The sequence below is a fragment of the Paroedura picta genome, chromosome 6 (assembly GCF_049243985.1).
Source record: "Paroedura picta isolate Pp20150507F chromosome 6, Ppicta_v3.0, whole genome shotgun sequence".
NCBI classification, from domain to species: Eukaryota; Metazoa; Chordata; class Lepidosauria; order Squamata; family Gekkonidae; genus Paroedura; species Paroedura picta.
Window position 1 is genome coordinate 82,112,356 of NC_135374.1, and position 14,024 is coordinate 82,126,379.

Here is a 14,024-nt window from a genome sequence, read left to right on the forward strand (position 1 = left end):
TAGATGTATTTTGTAATTTGACTACTGGTCTAGTACCGTAATAATAAAGAGTTGACCTGTCATAGATGTGAACTTTCTCCCTTCTTCAATAAAAAAAATATTTTTGACATTGTTGTTTAAATTGATTAGGTTACACTTACACCACTGATGTTCCTTCTTCTAAATGCTATTAGAACAGAGGTGGACAAAGGAGAAAAGGTCAAGGGAGTAGAAAGGAAGAGGCAGGAAGTTAGCTGGAGCAACCAAATTAATGGGGAAATGATGTTTGTTCATTTTTAATTTTTATCTCCTAAGCAAATAGAATAAATTGTCCTCTTAAATTTTTCTCCTCAAGAGAGAAACTCATATATACAGGAACATCCAAATCCAAAGGATTTAATAAGCACAAAAAAACACATGGTTATTGAATAGTTTGATATGTAAGCCTGTGTTCAGCTCAGTTAAGGGAGTTTCTTGTTGACCTGAATCACCTGTTTGCATTGCAGACAACAGAAAACAAGCAGATTTTGCACTTGAATACATGTATAAATACCAGACATATATACATTCAGTGCAAAAGGTAAGAGGGAAAAATTCCACCAGGTTATATTGTGAAACTAGCAAACCAGATAATTTTTCTGCCAAGGCCCTATAGGAAGTAATCATTTTAGCTACATTTTCTATTATGTATTTACAAGTTCAGATCAATATTCAATACAGCAGTTTCCCTGGTGATATACAGGATATTGGTGCAGTATAACAACACTAGATGGATTTCTTTTCATATAATTCTATATGGCATTTTAACAGGTTAAAATTGTGTAGGAAATTAAACCTACAAAACATTGAGTGTAGCATCCTAATATGACAATAAAGACAAAGGCCAAACTTAAAGAAAAAAATCTAATGTTCTTGTCTTTTCCTTATTATGAATATAAAATGTGGCAGATGTTCCGGTGTCATTTGTAAGATATGCAATGCTATGTGGCGTTTGTGGGGGGGAAATCCACTTATGCATTTGTATGTGAAGCAGGAAAAGAACAGGAAAGAAAACATTTTGGAGACAACGAGCATTAGGTAGATTGAGTGTGATGTATTTAAAATGGCACGTGTCCAACTATGTTCAACCAACTATGTTTCCAAAGGCCTCATAGCACATAAGTATTTGGAATGAGGAGTGGTGATTTTCAACAATTCTCCCCTCCTAGTGCTGACTTCTGTTTTGTTCCCTATGCCATGCCTAAGGGTCAACTGATCTCTAGGAACAAAATTGGAAGGAAATATTCTGTGGGTGCAGCAAGAAGAGATAGCAGGAAAATTGCACTTGCAAAGTACATAGATGGCTTAATACACACCAATCTTTAAACCGCCCGTGGCGCCACAGGCGCCACGGACTAAATAAATGGTTAAGGGGCCTTGAGGTGGGCTCTGTCCGTGATGAGGAAGGGTCCGGATTGGACCCTTCCTCACGACAGACAATCGGAGGGACCAATCGGCAGGCGCAAAGCGCCTGCCGATTGGTCCCTCCGATTCCCAGCCCCAGCAACTGCGAGCCGCGCGCAGTGCGGCTCGCAGTTGCTCCTGGCCTGACGTGGCGAGAGGTGCGAAGCACCTCTCGCCGCATCATGCCGCCCCCTGAGGGAGCCCCTGGCAGTCGCGCGAAGCGCGGCTGCCAGGGGCTCCCTGCCTGGCGGCCTGGCGTCTCACCTGTGGCCCGGATCCTCCCGCTGCGCCTGCGTCTGGATGGTGGGCGCCATCGCGATCCTGGGACCGTCGCCGGCGCTACGGGGCACTTCCGGCCGCGGCGCTGGCCCTCCTGGGAAATGGAGTTCGCCGCTACCAGGCCACTTCCGCTCCGCACGACTGGAGCGTCCCAACCGGCATACTCCTCTTCCAAAGCAGCATGGCGGTGGCGGCGCCTCAGCACCAGCAGCAGCAACAGCTGGCCCAGGCCGCGCCTCCCGCTGCCCCCGGGGTGCCTCCCAGCCAGCAGCAAACCGCCCACGCCTCCGCGGTGGTCGCCGCCGCTCAACTACAGGCCCCATCCGGCCTCCAGGTGGCCGCGCAGCCGCAGGGCTTCGACCCCGTCCAGCAATTCCTGAAGGAGAGACTCCAGGTGAGGGGCGGGCCCTGGTTTCCAGGCAGACGATGGCAAGGGGTTGCCATGGCGGCCTCGACTGGGGGGAGGTGGAGGGTTACTCAGGTAGACTCAAGCTCTGGCCCTACAGATGTCCATCGAATACAAATCCCATGACCCACCCACAGTAACTGCCTAGCGCCCGCTGCATTTAGCTGCAGCGGGCTTGATTACTAGTATTTGTATAAAACATCTACCATATTCCCCTAAATAGTTCAGAAGAATGGACTGGAGTCAACCAGCTTTTTAGCTGATGAAAAAGGGAGGAGAAAATCAGCCTCCAAAAATGCTACAAATTCTGTAGCAAGGAGGAGAACTGGGTGAGATTGGGAAACAACACTGAATGGACTCAATGTAAATTCCCTTCCTGCCCAAGTATTCATCAAGCAATGAGACTGTAAAGCAAGTAAAGAAATAACTTTCTGTTAAGCATTTTGTTAAATTCTTTTCTCTTGGTGTAATGCTTAGGAGCGTGGACTTATCTGACTACTAGCGATTCCCCGCTCCCCCACATACAGGCAGCTGGATGATCTTGGGCTCACATAGCACTGATAAAGCTATTCTGACTGAGCAGGTATACCAGGACCCTCTCAGCCCACCTACCTAACAGGGTGTTTGTTGTGAGAAGAGGAAAAAGAAGTAGACTGTAAGTGGTAAAGAAAAAGCGGCCTATAAGAACCAACTCTTCCTCTTCTCCTCCTTGCCTGCAGCTGATTAGCCTTTTGCATATATTACTTAGTAAATAAGCCCACTGCAGTTTGAATGCAGCGGGTGCTAGCGGGCTGGTGAGGGCAGGGGCGGCTCGGGCTGGGGCCGGGAGTCCTACGGCATGGCGTACCTGTTGGAGGAGGTGAAATGGGCGGTGAGGCAAGTGTCAGCAGCGGTGGGCATGGCAGTGGGCATGGCAGAGCAAAGAGTGGCATTCCTGGGGCCGGGCAGGCCGTGTGGGCCGTGTGGGCGAGGCAGTGCGGCTGCAGAAACGTTGACGGCGGGTCGGAGGGCAGGTGGGGCATGTGTCGTTGTTGCCGCAGGTGTCCTCGTTGCGGTGGACGGCAGTGCGGGCGGCCGCGGCAGCTGCGGCTGGCAGTGCGGGCCGCTCCCGGGCATGTGTGCTGGGGCGAGTTGTGCTTGAGGAGGAGGCGGTGCCAGGGCTGCGGCGGCTGGCCCTTCATGGACATCGAGAGAGGGAGCAATGGGCCGCGCAGGCTGCGGCGGAGGAAATGGCGGCGGGCGGCCGCTCGCAGGCAAGACTGAAGGGGGACGGAGCGGGAGGCGCTTTGCGCCTCCCAATTAGGCAGTCCTGCGGCAAGGGACCAATTGCAAGCCACACTGTGTGCGGCTCGCAATTGGTCCCTTGTCGCCGGACTGACAATTTGACTGATTGTCAGTCCGGGGGAAGGGGCCTATCGGCACCCTTCCTCATCACGGACAGGGCACACCCTCGGGGCCCTTAACAAATTATTGAATCCGCTCCACTAGGAGTGGGTTAAAGATATTGTCCTTCATCGCTAAGTGACTTTTTATGTATTTTATGCTACTTATCATTTTATTGCTGGTCTTTATCCTGTTATTATTTGAAGTGACATCTTTCGTTATTTTAATCATAGAAATTGTAAGATACTTTGAAAGCTAATTTGGCTTCGAGATGGTCAAAAAATTTCAAATATATAAAACTGTAAAATCTGCAGAAAGACTGTTCAGAATTATTGTATCACTTGGATGCAGTCTCTCCCAATAGGGAAGAAAAAATATAGAAAAGTGCAAATACTTTAAATAGCTATGTGGTGGGGCATAGGTACCAAATTTTATGGGATTCAGGTCACCCAGAGACTGAGGGAGCCTGGCAATCTCCGTCTAGGGAGGAAAGGAGTGGCATACCTATTCTGATCAACTATTTTGTGTTTTTGTTGTGATTGTGAAACAACCCAGAGGAAATGTTTGGTCTAGAAACTGGTGGGGACTGATCTGGCATGCAAGGTTACAGTACACAAAATTCTCCCCTTACAGATGCAGCTGGACAAAAGAAGGGGCAGCTATTTGTGTCTGCCTGAAATACAATTATGCCTAATTCAGAAATCAAATCAATTAATTATGGCACCTCTGATAAACATAGGTGTATAAGCAATATCTTAAAATACAAAGCATCAGTTGCAACACTTGTTCAAACACGCAACAGCTCCCTCATCCCTCTCTTTCCAATATCATTGGGTCAGGAGAAGAGAAACAGTGCAATCCAAAACAAAGTTAAAACATTCTAAGATCCCTGATTTCACTGGATGGCACTGGAAAGACACAAAGTGATTATAAATGCTGGATCTTGGAGCAGGTGAAGTAATTGCATGGAGTGAGAAAAAGTGTATGCACGCATGAATTCGATTTTACAAAGACAAATTAGAGGCAGAGAAGTCCCCAACCAGGAAGAGAATTGTGGGTGGGAAGACCGTTTCATAAAGCAGGCCTTTCCACAATGGGGCATTTGAAACATGCAAAAGTACTAAAATATTCCTATGAATTATGTTGTTGACTGATTCGTTTCTGGTGCTGCAGGCAATGGTGTTGGTTTGTAGAACTAAATAGCCTGCAATGGCTGGAGGGTATAAAGCACCATTGTGCTGATTCTGGCAGTGGAGGGGTGTGAGCAAAATGTCATTTGTCCATGCTCCTAATCATAATTGCTTTTGTCTTAAGTGGTTATTTTTGTGTCACTTTACATGATTGTCTCATTTGCTTTACTAGAATACAACACAGCTTCAAGCTGAAATGTTAGCAAAACTGGTCCTAAAATGATTCAATTTAAATTGAATAACATTGCAGATGAATCCATCAGTTTAGCCCCCTTCTCCTCCTAGCAGTAGAAAATAGCAATTAAAATATTTATTTGTACTAGGGAACAAAAGAACCTCAAGGAGAAATTTCATTGGCAATTGAATAGCATTGCATCCTTGAGGCCTAAGCTTATAAGAATTTTTTATTGTTTTATCTCAGGCCATCCTATAAATTCTGTTGAATGGGTTTGTTTCTCTAATAGTGCCTCTAATGCCAGTGGTGCTTTCAGTGTCATCCTTGCAACAGACGTAAAGCAGTCTTTAAAGGAGACCAGATAATGATGATCGATTGACGCAGTCAAATATTTGACTGGTAGATGGTGTCTTGCAATTCACGATCTAGCCAAGTTCTTGGGAATTGAAGAAGAGCTCGTTTTCATACCCCACTTTTCATTGCCCAAAGGAATCTCAATGGATTACAATTGCCTTTCCTTCCTCTCCTCAAAACAGACCCCCTGTGAAGCAGGTAAGGCTGAGAGAGCTATGACAGGACTGCTCAATCAGAACAGCACTATCCATCCAGCTGGCTGCATGTGGAGGAGCGGGGAATCAAACCCGGCTAATCAGGTTAGAAGCCATTGTTCTTAACCACTTTATCATGCTGACTCTCTTAGAACCGCAGAAGTATCTTCACAGAATTCTTGCTTTTCCAAGCAACACTATCTTCTGAAGCTGAGCTGGTGCTTTTTACTCAATGCCCAGATTGTCCAAATCTCTCTTGAGACTTCTAGGAACTGCTCCAAGGGCTCCAATGAGAACTGGCACAATAGCAACCTTCATCTCCCAGTGGCACTGTAACTCTATTTGTAGGTCTTGGTCTCTTCATCTGTTCATTCTTTTCTATTCTGCTTCTCCAAGTGTCAACAAACCAAACAGTGTCAACATACCAAACATTAGTTATTTTTTTCTACAATTATATCAGGGCTGTTATGTTTCAGATGTTTATCTGTTTGCAGTTGAAAGTCCCGAAGAATCTTTATTTCATAATGGTAATTTTGTCTGGTTTATGCTCCCAATCATTTCTGGCTGATGGTAAGCCATACTTCTTGCAAAGATTCCAGTGCAACATAGCTGCAACTCTATGGTGACATTCTTTATAATCAGTTTGAGCATTTTTACAGGGGAACTGACTATGTGATCGACTGTTTTATCCTTTGTCTTGCAAAGTTATGATTTACTGTTATCACTGGTCTTCAGAATCTTGGCATTCATACAATTCATTTGGTCTGGGCATCAGAACCTAGACTGGGGAAGATACCTTCTGCAGAGCAGCGTGAGAGAGAGGGAACTAAAAGGAGCTGGAAGAGAGGAGGAGAAACTTGGGTGGCAACAACTCCTTCCCCTCTTGCATCTGAGGTCTGAGAGGAGTCCTGCAGGATGGCTCTGAGACAGCAGAGGGCACATGACACCCCCCAAAGAAGGGGCATCTGACACATATCTTGAGCCTGCTCATGTGTAGCTAGCATGAACTTGCTTCATTCTTCAAGTGCTCATTTTGGTGTTTTCATTATTAATTTTGTTCTGTTTTTCAAATATTGCCCATGCAAGTGATTTCCCTTCCAGTTGTCAAAAGTGAGTTTTGATTTCAATATTTTTGTAATCTCCACTGGCTTTTGTAACTTTAATTTAGTCTACCTTGTACACTTCTCTGTACTTGTTTTGGTGTAGTTGTTCAGAGCTTGTTTTTTTTTTTTCTTCAACTGCTTGATTAAGTTTTAGGAGAGCTCTTTACTAATTTTTTTAATAAAGACCATCACCATAATTTCAGGTTGTAATGAGTGATGTATTGTCATTACCTTGCCAGTTTTGCAATCTATTGCTTCTAATTCTGCTTGTTTCCAAGTGATAATGTCACCTGTGTGCCTTAGAACCAGGACTGGCCATATGTTCATTGCCCTTACTGTGTTGTCTCTATTTCATTTTGTTCACAATATCTTTTAATGTTTTTGGTAATACTCCTTGGCTGCATTTTTTTAACAAGAGTATGAGAAAATGAGATGCTCCCTGCATGTCTTTTCAGGTTTGCTACTGAGCAGCTGGACTCCATGGCTGGCACTATGTAACTTGGTCACAGTTTTCCCAGGTAGGGGAAGGATACTGAAAGCAGGGAACAGATCCAGGTAGATTGTTTGGCAGGTTAGAAAGAAAAAAAGAATCAGGAAAAGGGGAGTTGCCTTGGGAGCCTGTGGGCTATGGGTGAGGGGGAAAACAAGACAATTTCCACAAGTTCGTATTGCTGGTTCTATGTTGTAGCATTCTATATGTATGGAAACAGTTGAAGTAAGTGGATCCTAGCTTTATTTAAATTATCAGTCTTGTTTCTTATAGCTTTGTTAAAACATCAAGCTATATAGTATTCTGTGACAAAACCTCTCAGGATCAAAACAGTACAGAGTTTTCATATAACCTAAGTTCAAAATGTAAAACTAGCTTAAATTCTTATGCTAATTGTATTGACATGAAATCAGAAATGCAATTCCAAATATTGAATAATCCCTTAGCAATAAATCAAGTGACGTCTGAAAGATCCCTTATATGGCTATTGTTGTGCCACCTGCTTGTACAGTGGTTAAAAGAAGACACAAAATACACAAGAAAATAGATGCAGAACAAAAACAAAATTACTCTGAAGTCCCGGATAATGTCCAAAATGAAGGCATAATTTCTCTTCATAAAAAAGAGAAATATATTTCACTTTATAAGAAAAGTGATAATATTTGAATTATAGTCATAGTATCTGCATATATAATATGAATGAAACTTTGCTATTTGGAATACAAGGCAGATGATTCCTTGCAGGGGACGGGGGTGGGGGAGGTGGGGGTGAGAAGCATGGATTTGCATACAGTGAACAATAGCTTGTCCATAGAAATTTGCATTCTCCTCCATCACTTCAAGGATAAAATCTATCAAGTGCCAAGAACATCCCCCACTTGAGGAATGATGTTTGGTTGCTTTCAAAAAGATGCACTGCTCTGCTTATCTCGTAGGATAAAAATGCTTACAAAAGAAACTAAAAGGGATGCAACCCTGATGTATTGTATGGGTTTTAAAAACTCTTTTCTTGCATTTGACCTACACATGTTCTTTTCCATACATCACATTTACTAATTTACCTTTAAAAATAACCCTGGGTTGATTTTATCTTATTCAAAACCGCAGATAGGGATTCTCTAGACTAGGTAAAATATATCCTGGCTTGAAGGGAGCAGTGTATACAGTGGGGTTGGAGATTAGTTATTTTAGGTAAGATCACATTTTTCATTGCCTAGGTTTGGCTAGGTAGGCTTCTTTTCCTGTTCTTGTTTCCTCTGCAAAGAGAGACTGTGGTGTAAACTGCACGGAGCTTTTATTCCAACCCCAGGTCAATTCAGTCCCTGCCCTCTACACAGAATGCGATTTCCGTTTTGATTTGGGGCGATTAAAATTTTCCTTCTGCAGCAGGAAGGATTGATCCGGAGTGACCCTACCTTTATTGTGCGATATCTTGGAGTGCTTTTAATGCTCAATATATTTTAAAATTGCATTGTTTTGAATCTGGGCTCTCCTCCGTGGTAGGGAACCCATGATTGGCCACAGGTGGTCATGTGACAAGCCTGCCTTAAAGGAGAAGCCCCTAATTTCTCTCAACTTCTGTTGGTCTTGGATTTTTTTTTCTGCCTTCTTCGATCCTCTTACCCCCCCCTTCAAGAAAAGAAAAGATTTTTTCCTCCCCCCTTCAAGAAAACAAAGAAAGAGTCTCCATTTGCCTCCCTAACCATGAGCCTCCCTAACCATGTGCAGAACACTTTCCTGTTTCAATGGGGAGGGGGGGAGAGGAAGACTCAAGTCCAAAGTGATCTGAATTCAACAGGGCACAGTCTGCACTTACTTTGTTTATTCCATTGTCAATCCTGTTGAATTCAGATAACTTTGAACTCGAACATGAGATAACATAAGAATAAGTATAATACGATGCAGTAACATCAAGTAAAACAGATTATTCACAAAAATATTGAAAAGTAACCACATCCAAGCATTGAAGACCTCCCTCCATTCAAATGAAACATCTTTGATAGCTACTTTATGGGTGCAGTTCTCCAGCCAGTTTCCTATCCACTTGAAAACCCTAGGATCTAGTTTATAGTCCGCCTGTTTACCCATCATGGTGGACTCTGGCCAAAAGCTTTACTGAAATCCAGGCAAACAATGTTGATGGCATCTCCATAAGCCAATAGGCTCATCATTTAATCAAAGAAATAAATAAGGGCCTGTTGACTTTCTCATATTACCAAGTGCTTTTTATATGTTCACAGAATAACCCCTTTAAAATCTGCTCCAGTATATTCCGAGATAGAGATATGCAGCTAATAATTTTATCTTTGATTGCAGCTACCACTCATTAGCCCAGGATAGATGTTGAGTTAACCGGCCTGTAATTCTCCTTTAAAAAAAATTAGTGTAATGTTTGCTCCTCTATATAGGCCTGCACTCAAAACCAAGTTGGAAACCGTAGTTAGTGAAGAATGCTGCAGCTCAGTTATTATCAGGAACTAGATAATAACTGTAGTCACTGCATTCAAGGTACTAGCCATTGCATACAAAACCCTTAATGACCTCAGGCTTTCATAGCTGCAAGGCTGCCTCTCCTTCCATGCCCTATCATGACAAGGTTGCTTATTTGAACAGATGCTACCCTGCAAATGGACAAGATCAACAACTGTCGATATACATGCATTCTCCATAGTAGCTCCCACCCTACAGAATGGCCTGCCCAAGGATGTTAGGAAGGTCTTCATACTTTTAGCTTTGTTAATAACATTTCTTGCATTATTTAGTATATCTTTTCATGTTTATGGCTTCTTTCAGAAGAAGATTGGTACATGTTTGTACCCCACTTTTCTCTACCCTAAAGGAGTCTCAAAGCAGCTTACAATTACCCTTCTTTTCCCCCTAACAGGAACCTTGTCAGGTCGGTGGGGCTGAGAGAGTTCTGAGAGAACTGTGATTGTCTCAAGGTCACCCAGCAGTCTTCATGTGGTTCTCCAGATTACAATCTCCAGATTACATTCTTAATCACTACACCAAATATCAGGTTTCTTAAATCATAGTCGTATTACATTGTTTAGTATATCTCTCTTAATCCTGTTGAATGACCTGGCTTACATTCTGTCTTCCAGCCTGGCTCACAGTAAGAAAGGTTGACCATAAATTAATCAAGTAATTAACTGAGATGGCACTGAAGGCTGCAACTGACATGCACCATGCAGTTAAGGAAAAAGACTGTTGAGATATGTCAGCTCCACTATGCTTTGTGGCAATACTTGTCCAGTTATGGTGTTTTTCACCCAGGGATAAGTTTATGTAGTTTATTTTTGCTGCTGTCACTGCTAATGCAGCATAGTGGCAACAGGCTTATGCTCAGTGGAATTCCCTGTTACGTTTTTAAAAACCAGAGTCTGAAGAGCTTTCTAGTGATATACTGTTATACTAATATATATATATCTGGTTTTCTGTGTCCTTGCAGAAATATGCTGTTTTCCTTATATAACCAGATGTAGCTTAGTAGTAATACTATCTGAATGTACAGCTGCTTCTCAGCATCTTAGGCAGAGGCCCTTCCCTCTTCTTATTACCTGCAATCTAAATCTAAGCTATATCCTCTTCTTGAAGGAGGTCACATGACTCCACAAAGGCCCTGTGATGTCTACACTTGAAAAGATAGATATATTTTGCTCTTTGTTCTCATATAAACCTTGGTTGTTTGGTGATTTCTGAAGCTTAAATGACATATCCTGTAGACTAGCAAGAAGACTGCATGACAATTTTTTCCTCCTGCTCTCCAGGCTCTTTATTAAATGACACTCAAAGGAATCTGGCCAAGTTATCTTGTTGTTATAAATCTTTCACATTTCCACATGGTTTAACTTGCATTGCTGAGGAGCTAAGTGGTTTCATGATGCTTGCTTATTTGATGGCTTGACAATTCAAGGGATTATAAAAATGACTGAAATTTGGTGATTCCCTTCATAAGCTTTTTTAATCATAAACTCCCTTAGATATTTGACATTTTGCTTTACCTCATAATTATTTCATTCCTCTATATAGTTTGTCTTCAAATGGCAAATCACTTCCTCTCTTTTTAAAATCAAAGATTCCCAAATAGCTGCATGCTGAAAAATAAATTACTTCTCAGAGGATAATCTGATGATATATCATAGGATTTGGGAACAGGAAGATATTACATTTCATTCATAACTAAGTGCTTCACAGAAAGTGCAGCATGAGAGACCCAAAGAGATAAAGAAGATACAGATTTATTTATCATAACTAAGACCCCCCCAAAATGGACAACTAATATCAAATGTTTTGCTATGTTCTGTTGTATCCACCACCTGTCTCATCATCAAAGAAATGGAAAGAAATGATTCACCAGTACTTCAGTGACATTGGTTTTCATTGAATACATTTATTTGTTAAACAAATTTTTGTTTAACAATATCACAATTGTGATAACCTGCACTTTTTAAAAGCTTAGAGGTGCTGCATAAAGAGATATAAGACAGTGAAGGGTTAATTTATCACAAAACCAGAGAGCCTTGAGTGACTGGCTGTTCTAAGAGATCTGATTGGTTAGCTTCAGCTAACCAGAAAAAGACTTCTGGGCTGGATAATGAAAAGAATTCAGCCCTAGTGAAAGAGTCAAATACTGACAGTTTCCAAATTCAGCCTGGACTCAGAGCAGTTTGACACAAACAGGAGAACTGGGGGAAAGTGGCAAAGTTGACTGTGTAGTTAAACAGATTCCCATTCAGGTCAAGGAAAGGGAGGAAGTGATCAAGGGTGCAGAATGGTGGGATTAAGGAGCCAAATGTCACCCATCTGATTGCATGTGGCGGAGCGTGGAATCAAACTCAGCTAGCCAGATTAGAAGTCCACACTCTTAACCACTCCTCCAAGATGCTGTCTTGCTATTATTATTACTGTTATGTTCAAAAGAACATCCAAAGTGGCTGAAACACCCTAGGCTGTTCTCTGTTCCCCTTACAGCTGAAAAAGTCCAGAGCAGGGCATTGACTAGGAGTAGAGGAAGCAATATGTTGTCCTTGTCTTTATTCTCAGAAGGGTAGGAATCCCCCAGGGAAGGGAGGATTAGGATCAGAAAAAGTATGCCTCACATTGTATAATCCCCATAACATTCAAGGAGGTCCTTTCCCCCTTCTTCCAAAATGATGTTCAACTGTCAGTATTCCTAGCAAGAAAACAAGCTTCGTTTTTGTTGGGAGACTCTTTTTCTCTTACATTTGTAAACAGATATTATGCTCTATCCTTGAGAATGTCCCCAAGTGTAGAAAGAATTGCTACCTTGTCTGTGAATTGTCTCATTTCACTGTTAAGCTGTTGGGCATGGGCTAGCAACTACTCTAGTGAAAAATAATGCAGAATTGTCCAAAGAATCTGTGTCAAATAAATTACAGTTACATCAAATGGGAATCTTTCCATTGATTGTAAGAACTTCTAAACTAGACTATTTCTCTGTTTCTCTCACACACATGCAGATGCTCACTCTATTCCACTTGCTCAGCTGATTCATTTAGCATATGTTAAATTTTCATATAACATTTCTGATTTAAACTTGTTTCTAATGGTCAGTTTCTTTTCCTACTGTCCTTCAACTCACTGCCCATACACAATTTGCCTGCCAGATGTACGCTTTCTCTCTCTTATTTCCAGTCATTATATTCAGAAATTTGCTTAATTCTATGCCAAGTTCTGCCGCTAGAAGTAGTAGCAAATGCAAGAATGTCAGAAGGGACACTGGCAGCATTGTGCTAGGAAGCTGTTTCATGCAGGGTGCATGTGATTTCTTTCTCTCTTTCCAGAGCGAAAGGGTTTTAGATATAAATCAGAGTCACTGTCTTCTAATGGCTGAAATGTTGGACGTGGGCCCAGATCAACATCTCTGCCTTGCAGGTAGCTTGGGAAGCATTGGGCAAGTCAACCAATGTCAACCTAACCTTTTCTGTGACGTTAAAATAAAATGCAACAAACCCATTCATGTTTCAATGAGTACCTTGAGGTTACACACGTCATTATGTGTATGCATAAATATCATTTGTTTTTTGTCAAATCTAAGACTAATATCATGTAATGTTTAAATCCCTTTATAAACCCTTATATGAATGATGATTTTCCACAAGCATGCAGTTACACATTTGAAAGACTTTTAAGATGAGCCTCACTTATTGTTTTTGAGTGTAATGAAGGCAAATGGACGCTTATTTGGGGTTAACCTCCAATGAACACTGTGGGCCTTATTTCCGAGTAAATGTGCTGATGCAGTAAGAGACAATGTTTTCGGTAGCAATGTTGTCTGTTATGTTCATTGATCCTTTGTTATGTCTGGAAAAGGAGAATTTCTAAGACACATAAAAGTGTGGAAGTCAATAAATTTGTTCATGAAGAAAAAAAAAACCCTAAAAAGGGAAGTTGGAGCTGTTAAGTACAGAACATGCTGTGCAAGATTTATAAGATAAAGATGTTCAGATGTTTTTAAATAGAAAAAAAATGTAATTTGTTTTATTCAAATGTATGCAGCAAAGGATATTAACTTTTCCTATAACTGCCATTTATTTTTTCTTATATTTCTGTACTAGAAACATAGGACTGGATCTTAACCATATTTACGTGATGAAAGAGTGAAGAGAGATAATGTCACCGGAAATGCCTCCTTACTGCAGTCTCGCTTTGCATGGCTCACTGATCCCCAAGAATCACTTGATCTTTTGTTATAGTATTGTTATGGAATTTCTTTTTCCGAAATTGACTTTTTAGATAACTATCATCCTATTGTTTCCTTTTCAAAAATAGCATGTTGTCTTTTATCTTCCTTTGATTTCTCTTTGTAGTCTTCTATTACATGCTACAGTGGTGATCCCTGAGTCATTTTGTAACGTCCAACCCTTGCAGGATTTTTTTTTCATTGTCTCTGAGCACTTTCAGAAATTTCTCAAGATGTCATTACTTCACCTCATGTCTGTTGTTTTTCATCAGCATGAAATTAATTCAAAAAAGCCTTCAAATTCCTAAAGAAAGAAACACAG

The 14,024-nt window shown here is 41.6% G+C and overlaps 1 long non-coding RNA gene across 4 annotated transcripts in view; it reads left to right on the forward strand.

The window, feature by feature from the left end:
• LOC143840149 (uncharacterized) overlaps positions 1-13,692 on the forward strand; it is a 204,935-nt gene extending 191,243 nt beyond the window's left edge. For 3 of the 4 annotated variants that reach the window (XR_013232044.1, XR_013232048.1, XR_013232046.1), the window contains one exon: positions 5,392-7,657. This is a non-coding gene — a long non-coding RNA (uncharacterized LOC143840149). Of the gene's footprint in view, positions 1-5,391; positions 7,658-13,577 lie in introns of those variants that run through there. The other variant, XR_013232045.1, reaches the window with a different exon arrangement.
• Positions 13,693-14,024: the final 332 nt, after the last annotated feature.